At 48.3% G+C, this 10,629-nt stretch overlaps 1 protein-coding gene across 1 annotated transcript in view; it reads left to right on the top strand.

Annotated features, from left to right (window-relative positions):
* Nucleotides 1-6,796: 6,796 nt before the first annotated feature.
* The window catches only part of ANO10 (anoctamin 10), a 515,470-nt gene continuing 511,637 nt past the window's right edge, over nt 6,797-10,629 (top strand). The window contains exon 1 of the mRNA XM_069211970.1: nt 6,797-7,200. The gene's annotated coding sequence lies outside the window, so the exon portion shown is untranslated. The remainder of the gene's footprint in view (nt 7,201-10,629) is intronic.

The following is a 10,629-nucleotide window of genomic DNA, read 5'->3' as shown; positions in this document are numbered from 1 at the left end:
ACGTACGTACATGGAGCCCTAAGTGTTTAGCCCAGAATTACAGGATGTTGGGCCGATGCTGAGACTTCAACCTGGTACCAAAGTCAACAGATGTGGTCCTAATGCCATATCTTGGGTACAGCGTGGGTAGCAGGCAGAATCCACAACTACTTTTCAGCTTGAGGTTCTAACAGGACCTCAATTTGAGCCACAGCCAGGTTTCAGGCTCAAGCATTTAGTGGCTCAACCACCTCCAATCAATTGAGACTATTTAATAAATCCAGTAGATTTTATACAAAACACAAGACGGTTGTTTTTAAAATGTTTTTATTTATTTTTTATTTACAAATTCTACATTGATCCCTTTCGGAAGCAGCCATAGAGATTACTGCAAACGTTTTGGCACAGGTACTTTTTATCGAACATGCAGTAAAACCTTGTGGAGAGGATGTGGTATTAAGACCAGAGCTGGAGACCAGAGCTGGAGGGTGACCACCGGCTCACAATTTACAAGGACAGTCTGTAATTTTATACTTTTGTACGTTGTCTGAGATAACTTCTTCAATGGAGGCAGTCTGTCCATAATTTGGACAAAAATTTCAGTGCAACAAATTCATTTTCCCTTTATAGGTAAAGGGCCTATACCTCTGCTGTGATTGTATAGATCAGTGAGCTACCTTCCTTTTTCTGCTGGAAATAAAAGTATATATGGTCCATTCACTGTTGCATTAGGTTACATCTTTATTTTAATACACCCTATATTTAACAGGAATGACTTCGGGCACGCCTTATTGTGGCCTGTTGTGACCAATTGTTCCTCTTTTTACTGACATTGTGAGTCATATTTCCGTTTCTTAAATCAGGCCTTTAGCGTGTGCAGAAGAGTGGTGGGGTTCCTAAAGACTTGCCTGATTCTAACGTTTATAACAAATACCTAATAAAGCAAATTTATGTGCAAATAATATTCCTTTCTACAGTCTTGCATCCTCAATTTGCATGCTGTCTCATGAACATCCTCTATATCATTTTATTTAACAGACTCAGATGTTACTCCACCTGTAAGACTCTAATTCACATATAGATTACAAATAATAAGTCACCAGTTCACTGGTGCGATTTTTGTCATGGTGCAGGTGCAGGATTGTTCCTACATTCATTTTGAAATGCTATCACTTTTAATACTCACACATCAATGCAGTGTAGCTAGACTGTAAACTTCCTGTTATATTGTTGATGGCAAGATTGATCGGGTGAAAGGGGAATTATGCTATATAGGATTGCGACATTCCATGCCAATAAAGGGTATTGGAGGTGGCAGGCCAGGCTCCAGCTTGACTAGGCAAAGGTATGAGAGATGTTTGTTGTAGACCACAGATGGATGTAAAAATCTTAATGGGAACATTTTCCCTCTAGGGTCATAGTGAATACAAACCACTTGCCCAATGAATAGTGTTGAAATAGAGATATACTGGGTAAGGCAGTGTCAAGGAGGCAAGAATGTTTCTGGGGTGTGCACATGACAATGGACGTCTGAGCTTAAAGCAGCCCCAACGAAGGCTGGCGAGTGTCCGGGGAAGGTCAACACCATGAAGCCAAAGACATTGCATGCAAGCAATAAGGAGCATTCTTCGCTGCGCGCGCACCCCCATACTAGCTACCCGCACATCCCCTAGTAGCTGCCCGCTGCAACCGCAATTGAGAAGATGGCGCCACAAGCCCCTGGTGATGAACGGCCACCACCGGCAGAAGAAACAGCAAGCGCGCAAGGCACCGACAAAGAGAGCCCAGGGAGAAAGACAGAGAGACCACACAAGTGCGCAGACAGCCGCATCTGGCAATCGGACAGCACGGGCAGGAGCCCGAGAAAGAGACAGCAGCCCCATAAGACAAGATGCAATGCCAATTGCAAGAGGCCGTACCAGCCGGCCACGCACCCAGCACAGGATAGCTACCGTTGGCCCGACAGTGAGCATGTCATGAGAAGTGACCGAACCTGCTAAGAAAACCGGAACGGACGCAGGAGCAAGCGCTGTGAAAGCAGAGTCTCGAGGCGCAAGTGCTATGCCCTTAAGTGAAGACAAGAAAAAGCCACCTGTCACCGGCTGCTTGACACAGGTGGCATCCCTGCGGGTAACTGCACATGCTGAACGAGAACCACAAGTTGCTACGAAGTCCCTCGAGTCATCCCTTCTCCAAGCAAGACACCGCCACCTGTTGATCTTACTACTATTCGGTAAGATCATCATCCTTACCAGGTGCATCACCCGAACCAAATAAGGAGTACTGCACCACCAGAGTGGAGCTGTAGTCAGCAAAAGGACCAGAAGTTGACAAGGCATCCCTGGCACCATGGGAGGCTGACCACCCAGAAACCTGCTGCGAGCCCCCGTAAACCCGAGACCTGCAGAGGAGAGCGTACGCGACCACTTGACCATCCACCCTTGGGGTTGCACGAGGCTTGGATGTGACCCTGGTGGGATTTCTGCAGCGACTCCCGTTTTTGCGCATCCTACAAGAGGCCCACTCAGCCCCGTGGCAAACCAGGAGCAAGGGCCTCAAGGGAATTTCAGTGAGAGGGGAATACCGACCAGAGAGATATGTCAGAGGCAGCTCCACAACAGGCACCGGGATGCACTGAGGTCGCGGACGGAGACTGGTTACCCAAAGACTATTGGATAGAGGCCAGTGCATCCGAGTCCTGACAGCCAGAGCACACAGACCTGAGACAACCACCCTTCGTGGCTGCACAACGGACCTGGATGTGGTGTTCCTCAGTGACACCTTCGCTCGGCCTGCGATAGGCAATGCACGGTTCACATTGTCCCGTGGCAGCCCGGCAAAAGGGCCTCGAGGAGACTCCTGGTCGATGGAGTCCTGACAAGAGAGGGAAGCCTGAAGCTGCTCTACCAGGGGATGTTGGGAAGCACCAAGGTGTTCAAGAAAGATGTTCTTTCATCCATGTCATCCTTAGTCTATGAAGGTTCCCAATCCCTGGAGCCTGAATGCCTTCCACGAGATCCTTGCAGTGGACTCGCCACCGCTCCTGATGCCCCCGCATTGAACTTTGTAAATAGACTTCACCACTGCTCAGGATGCAATATCCCAGTGGACTGTGTAAACAGACTCCAACACCGTGAGCCCAGGAGGGACAGGACCAACAGTGCCCGAGAGAACTGTAATGTCATGGACAGGCGACTGAGGGATCCGGACTTCGCCAACAGTGCCATTCGTGCCCAGAGTAGTCTGGTTAAACTACGGAGGCATGGCGTTATGCCGAGTGCCCCAGCTGCACCTGCCCACGCAACATGTCCGGTGGACCGCTGTAGGAGGCTGGACTGGCTTGTAGTGAGTACCAAGGGGTACTTGCACCTTGCACCAGGCCCAGTTATCCCTTATTAGTGTATAGGGTGTCTAGCAGCTTAGGCTGATAGATAATGGTAGCTTAGCAGAGCAGCTTAGGCTGAACTAGGAGACGAGTGAAGCTCCTACAGTACCACAAGTGTCACTTGCACAATATCATAAGAAAACACAATACACAGAAATACTAAAAATAAAGGTACTTTATTTTTATGACAATATGCCAAAGTATCTCAGTGAGTACCCTCAGTATGAGGATAGCAATTATACACAAGTTATATGTACACTATACCAAAAATATGCAGTATAGTCTTAGAAAACAGTGCAAACAATGTATAGTTACAATAGGATGCAATGGGGACACATAGGGATAGGGGCAACACAAACCATATACTCCAAAAGTGGAATGTGAACCACGAATGGACCCCAAACCTATGTGACCTTGTAGAGGGTCGCTGGGACTATTAGAAAATAGTGAGAGTTAGAAAAATAGCCCTCCCCAAGACCCTGAAAAGTGAGTGCAAAGTGCACTGAAGTTCCCCAAAAGACAAAGAAGTCGTGATAGAGGAATAATGCAGGAAAGACACAAACCAACAATGCAACAACTGTGGATTTCCAATCTAGGGTACCTGTGGAACAAGGGGACCAAGTCCAAAAGTCACAAGCAAGTCGAAGATGGACAGATGCCCAGGAAATGCCAGCTGTGGGTGCAAAGAAGCTTCTACTGGACAGAAGAAGCTGAGGTTTCTGCAGGAACGAAAAGGGCTAGAGACTTCCCCTTTGGTGGACGGATTCCTCTCGCCGTGGAGAGTCGTGCAGAAGTGTTTTCCCGCCGAAAGAACGCCAACAAGCCTTGCTAGCTGCAAATCGTGCGGTTAGCGTTTTTGGACGCTGCTGCGGCCCAGGAGGGACCAGGAGGTCGCAAATTGGACCAGAAGAGAGAGGGGACGTCGAGCAAGACAAGGAGCCCTCTCAGCAGCAGGTAGCACCCGGAGAAGTGCCAGAAACAGGCACTACGAGGATGCGTGACACGGTGCTCGCCGAAGTTGCACAAAGGAGTCCCACGTCGCCGGAGACCAACTTAGAAAGTCGTGCAATGCAGGTTAGAGTGCCGTGGACCCAGGCTTGGCTGTGCACAAAGGATTTCCGCCGGAAATGCACGGAAGGTGGAGTAGTTGCAAAAGTCGCGGTTTCCAACAATGCAGTCTGGCTTGGGGAGGCAAGGACTTACCTCCACCAAACTTGGACTGAGGAGTCACTGGACTGTGGGAGTCACTTGGACAGAGTTGCTGGATTCAAGGGACCTCGCTCGTCATGCTGAGAGGAGACCCAAGGGACCGGTAATGCAGCTTTTTGGTGCCTGCGGTAGCAGGGGGAAGATTCCGTCGACCCACTGGAGATTTCTTCGGAGCTTCTAGTCCAGAGAGGAGGCAGACTACCCCCACAGCATGCACCACCAGGAAAACAGTCGAGAAGGCGGCAGGATCAGCGTTACAGAGTTGCAGTAGTCGTCTTAGCTACTATGTTGCAGTTTTGCAGGCTTCCAGCGCGGTCAGCAGTCGATTCCTTGGCAGAAGGTAAAGAGAGAGATGCAGAGGAACTCTGATGAGCTCTTGCATTCGTTATCTAAAGTTTCCCCAGAGACAGAGACCCTAAATAGCCAGAAAAGAGGGTTTGGCTACCTAGGAGAGAGGATAGGCTAGCAACACCTGGAGGAGCATATCAGAAGGAGTCTCTGACGTCACCTGGTGGCACTGGCCACTCAGAGCAGTCCAGTGTGCCAGCAACACCTCTGTTTCCAAGATGGCAGAGGTCTGGAGCACACTGGAGGAGCTCTGGACACCTCCCAGGGGAGGTGCAGGTCAGGGGAGTGGTCACTCCCCTTTCCTTTGTCCAGTTTCGTGCCAGAGCAGGGCTAAGGGGTCCCTGAACCGGTGTAGACTGGCTTATGCAGAATTGGGCACAAATGTGCCCAAGAAAGCATTTCCAGAGGCTGGGGGAGGCTACCCCTCCCCTGCCTTCACACCATTTTCCAAAGGGAGAGGGTGTAACACCCTCTCTCAGAGGAAGTCCTTTGTTCTGCCATCCTGGGACAAGCGTGGCTTGACCCCAGGGGGGCAGAAACCTGTCTGAGGGGTTGGCAGCAGCAGCAGCTGCAGTGAAACCCCAGGAAAGGCAGTTTGGCAGTACCAGGGTCTGTGCTACAGACCACTGGGATCATGGGATTGTGCCAACTATGCCAGGATGGCATAGAGGGGGCAATTCCATGATCATAGACATGTTACATGGCCATATTCCGAGTTACCATTGTGAAGCTACATATAGGTAGTGACCTATATGTAGTGCACGCGTGTAATGGTGTCCCCGCACTCACAAAGTCCGGGGAATTGGCCCTGAACAATGTGGGGGCACCTTGGCTAGTGCCAGGGTGCCCTCACACTAAGTAACTTTGCACCTAACCTTTACCAGGTAAAGGTTAGACATATAGGTGACTTATAAGTTACTTAAGTGCAGTGTAAAATGGCTGTGAAATAACGTGGACGTTATTTCACTCAGGCTGCAGTGGCAGGCCTGTGTAAGAATTGTCAGAGCTCCCTATGGGTGGCAAAAGAAATGCTGCAGCCCATAGGGATCTCCTGGAACCCCAATACCCTGGGTACCTCAGTACCATATACTAGGGAATTATAAGGGTGTTCCAGTAAGCCAATATAAATTGGTAAAATTGGTCACTAGCCTGTTAGTGACAATTTGGAAGAAATGAGAGAGCATAACCACTGAGGTTCTGGTTAGCAGAGCCTCAGTGAGACAGTTAGGCACCACACAGGGAACACATACATATAGGCCACAACCTTATGAGCACTGGGGTCCTGACTAGCAGGGTCCCAGTGACACATAACAAACATACTGAAAACATAGGGTTTTCACTATGAGCACTGGGCCCTGGCTAGCAGGATCCCAGTGAGACAGTGAAAACACCCTGACATACACTTACAAACAGGCCAAAAGTGGGGGTAACAAGGCTAGAAGAGAAGAGACTTCTCTAGCCTGAAGAGAGACACAACCGCCTGAAGAGACTCAGTGGTGTTTATTTCTCTCCCACATATTGGACTTGTTTGTTTCTTTTAAATAAAGTTTTGATGGGATGTAGAGTCCAGCTGGATTCATTCTAGTGTTCTGGAATAAGGCGCTTCCACCAGCCACTCCCCGAGGGCTGGTTTCACACTCACCCCACACACATACATCACAGGTGTCACCGATCAGGTGATCCCATAAAAGTGGAGGCCAGTTTCTGCAACTATAATGCTGAGTCTGTGTTGTATTAGGTAGCATGAGGGCCTAGGTCCCCCCAACACTATACTTTTGTCCTGAATTTTTACACCCAATTATGCTATATGTCAAGTGGTCAACTTTGCACTGTGGTACCGGGTTCCCTCGAATCCCAGCGTGGGCTCAACATCCTGTGATTCTGGGCAAATCATTCAATCTTCCCTGCATAAAAATGATGAGGTCCTGCAATGTAACTGGTGCTTATGTATAGCGGTCCAATATCTTCGGGTGGAATAAAAAATAAAAAAAGCAAATTAAACCCTGCTGTGCTGCGGTACGTGCGGCGCGTGGATCCGGCTCCCTCGCCCGCCTCTCCCCGCAGGAGCCGCGGGGACACTCCCTCCCGAGGCCTGGGCCCGGCCCCCGTCCTTCCTTCCAGCATCAGCGGCGGCCTCTCCCTCCCGGCCGGTGCCGCATTGGAGCACTCGGGGCGGCACTAACCCCGGCTGCTGCTGCCGCTCCTCCGTGGGACCCGCCTCTCGCCCCCAGGTCTCCAGCCCTCCTCGCAGGCCCGGTGAGCTGTCAGGGGCCCCTGCGGTGAGTAACAATCACCCCCCTCCTATAGCGGGGGCACTGGGGGGCTCCAGCCTGCGTGACAGCCACGCGAGCAAAAATCATGCTTCATGTGGTCTTTTTTTTTTTAATGCATTTCTATTGTTAGCGAAAAATATATTTTTCGTGCTTGTGCATTTAAAAGATAAAGTGATTCTTTTTGAGTGTGACGTGAGCGCACGTGCACTTCCTCCCTGTGCCTTGCACGCGCTTGCACGCGCATCCTTGCACTACCACCTGGCTCGTCCCTGTCAGTGTAAACACCGGGCGGCGGAGTCTTTTCTTTCTCGACAGCCACAAACAACAGACTGCACCGAGGCACAGGCGCGGCGGACCCAGTACAGCTTGAGAAGTCCTCACGACCTTTAAAGTTCAGTCAGGGGCCGGGGTTTCGATTTCTATTTTTGCCCGACACATAAGCAATGTTACTTCCGCTTTTAACTTTGCATGTTCAGATTTTTCAACCCATATTCAGCGCTTTAAATGCGCCGCTACTGTCCGGTGCAGAGTACCTGCACTTTTTTTATTTTGAGAGGGAGAGTCCCTGCACTTCTCAAGAAAAACGTAATGCATTTAATTGGAGAGTACCGGCACTTTTTTATTTTGAGAGGGAGAGTCCCTGCACTTCTCAAGAAAAACGTAATGCATTTAATTGGAGAGTACCGGCAAGCACTGCGGCCATATGTATTTAACCAGTAGGGATGCCAAGTTTTCATTCTGCTTTGGGATGACTAAATTTGGAAAAACAGCCGGGACACTTAGCAAAAAAAACATAGGACTTCTATGTTTACATCAAACGAGGGGTTCAGTACGACTTAAACTACAATGTACATCAACATAACACAGAGAGCGAGGCACTAAGTGAATAAATTAAATGTAATTTTTTTATCCCACTATCATGGTGTTAATTAAATAGCTATCTGATAAGAGATGCTACCTACTCCTGCCCTGGAACATAAAAAATAACTTGCCTCGCTCTGTTTTTAGTCTTCCCCCTCTGAAAGCCGCAGCATGTGCTTAATTTGCTGACATCTGAGCTGAAGGGCAACTCTTGGAAAAAAAAAGAACGGCCTATCCAGGCAAATCCTTGACACTTGGTCACCCTACCCAGCTTTCATACATGCCAACGTTGCAGAACAGGAAAGTGGAGATTCCAAACAAGCATTTGCAATCCAATGGGTCTCGCATTTGCTCGAGTTAGAGCTATTAGCGTTGTAAATTCCTAACTGGACTTTCCTTGGCACATAAATTGAAAATGAAAAGTAAAACAGTTGATATTAAGCAAGCCGATTCAGAGCGCCACGGACCCCGTGAGCGTGAAGGAGAGACAAAAGGAAAAAGAAGTTCGCTCACAGTCAAATGTATCCGTAAACATGCAATTATCCATGCAACAGGGTCGATGTCCAAGGCGGTAACCAAACCGCCCCAAGGAGGAACAAACGTAAAGCATTTACCAATGATAACAAAGAATTTTTGAACTGCAAGCCCATGAATGAGTGATAGCGGTGGGTGTGCGGTGGGCATGGTTAAAAGCCCATAGATAGATTACAACACGTCAGAGCGCTTGTGCACTCGACCTAAAAATGATTGGGCAGTGCATTTTCTCTGTTGACTTCTATTACAGCATAGGCAATTTTAGGCAGAAGACAGCTAAATTAAAGCCATTTTTGGCTTTAAAAAATCAAGAGTCTCCCACTTGCATTGGATGTGATGTTTCCATGTTTGCATTGTGCTCGTGTGTGACATTTTCATGTCTTAAGTGTGATACCTACCTTGAGTGACACTTCATCGGAAATTAAATTATTGACCCGAAGTTGAGAAATAACCATAGTAGTATAAAGTATTGCTCTCTGTGATATATTTGATTGACTCAAGCGTTGGAATTGCTCCAAGCAGTTCCAACAGTGAAGTGATTCCTTTGAAGTTGACATGAAGCTAGTTCACTGCTTTAAAGCTTTCAAGTCCACACCAGGATGATTCTTTGACCTAGGTGAAGCCCAGAATTTATAATGGAATAAAAAGGCCAAGGGTACCAGAATGCAAATAAAAAAAAAAAAAACTGGACTGGATGTGCTACTCACACATGAATCCGGGAGACTTGAGAGCTCTTTTGCTGTGGAAATGTCCAGCAACAATTGTCTACAGACAGCCTTTTTTAGCCCCAAGACTCCTTTGCCTGGAAGCCAGCATGCCAGAGTTGTTGCCAGCAGTTGCTTACATCAAGCGGATGCAACAGTTGCTCCTCCAGCCTACTTCTGAATGCCCTTGGTGACGTGCAAAACTCATTCGATCTTGCCCTGATGTCCGCCTTGATGGATCGGGAGAGGTGTACGCGCTAGACGGACATTGGTGTTCCCGACCGACTTGTACCAATTTAAGAAGTCAAAGGGGACCATTTCAAATAACAGAAATGTAGCACACATTTGGTCTTACAAAAATCATAGACAATAAAGTCTTATCCTTTAAAGTTTTTATTTTAAGAAATTTCGGCATACAGAGGTTAATTCAATCTGGTCATAATCAGTAGATAAAACAGAGTGCAAAGCTCAGTTAAAGTACAGAATCAATCAAGAACTCAGTAAAGTTCAGACATCAAAATACAGATGACAAAATGGGGAAGAAATCCAGCATAGGTTTGCCTTCTAAAGTAAGTACGAAGGACTATGGGCCACATCAAGAAATCACACTCTTTGATAGGGTTCTAAAGAAAGGATTTCATACATTAACTACAGTAGTACATGGTTCACATGTTCTCAGCCAATCAGAAATAAACTAAAAAAGCACCCACAACTAAATACATTAAACAGTTTTGTCACAATTCTACTATATGGGGCTTCTCACAAACAATAATCTACATATGTAACAGTAAAAATTACATTGTACGTGTTTTTCTCTGGACAACCAGGTTTAACGTTGAATGTTTATACTTTATTCAGAACAGTCTGTGAAAGTCTTCATCCTTCTCTGGGGGACACATTTCATTTTTATTCTAGTGAGACTTTGACAATATAGTTTTATTCACACGGTGTAATGAAATGTCAGAGTAAACATGGTGTCTAAGATATTGGCCCTCATTACGACCCTGGCGGTTTGTAACCGCCAGGGCCGCGGGACGCGGTGGCACCGCCGACAGGCCGGCGGTGCCCCGCGGGGCATTCTGACCGCGGCGGCTTAGCCGCGGTCAGAGAAGGGAAACTGGCGGTCTCCCGCCGGTTTCCCGCTGCCCCCAAGGAATCCTCCAAGCCGGCGCAGCTTGCTGCGCCGGCTTGGGGATTCCGACTCCCCCTCCCGCCATCCAGTTCCTGGCGGTTCTCCCGCCGGGAACCGGATGGCGGGAGGGGGAGTCGCGGGGCCCCTGGGGGCCCCTGCAGTGCCCATGCCAAAGGCATGGGCACTGCAGGGGCCCCCGTAAGA

This window comes from Pleurodeles waltl, chromosome 10 (genome assembly GCF_031143425.1).
Source record: "Pleurodeles waltl isolate 20211129_DDA chromosome 10, aPleWal1.hap1.20221129, whole genome shotgun sequence".
Classification (NCBI taxonomy): domain Eukaryota; kingdom Metazoa; phylum Chordata; class Amphibia; order Caudata; family Salamandridae; genus Pleurodeles; species Pleurodeles waltl.
This window is presented reverse-complemented; position numbering and strand designations above follow the sequence as displayed.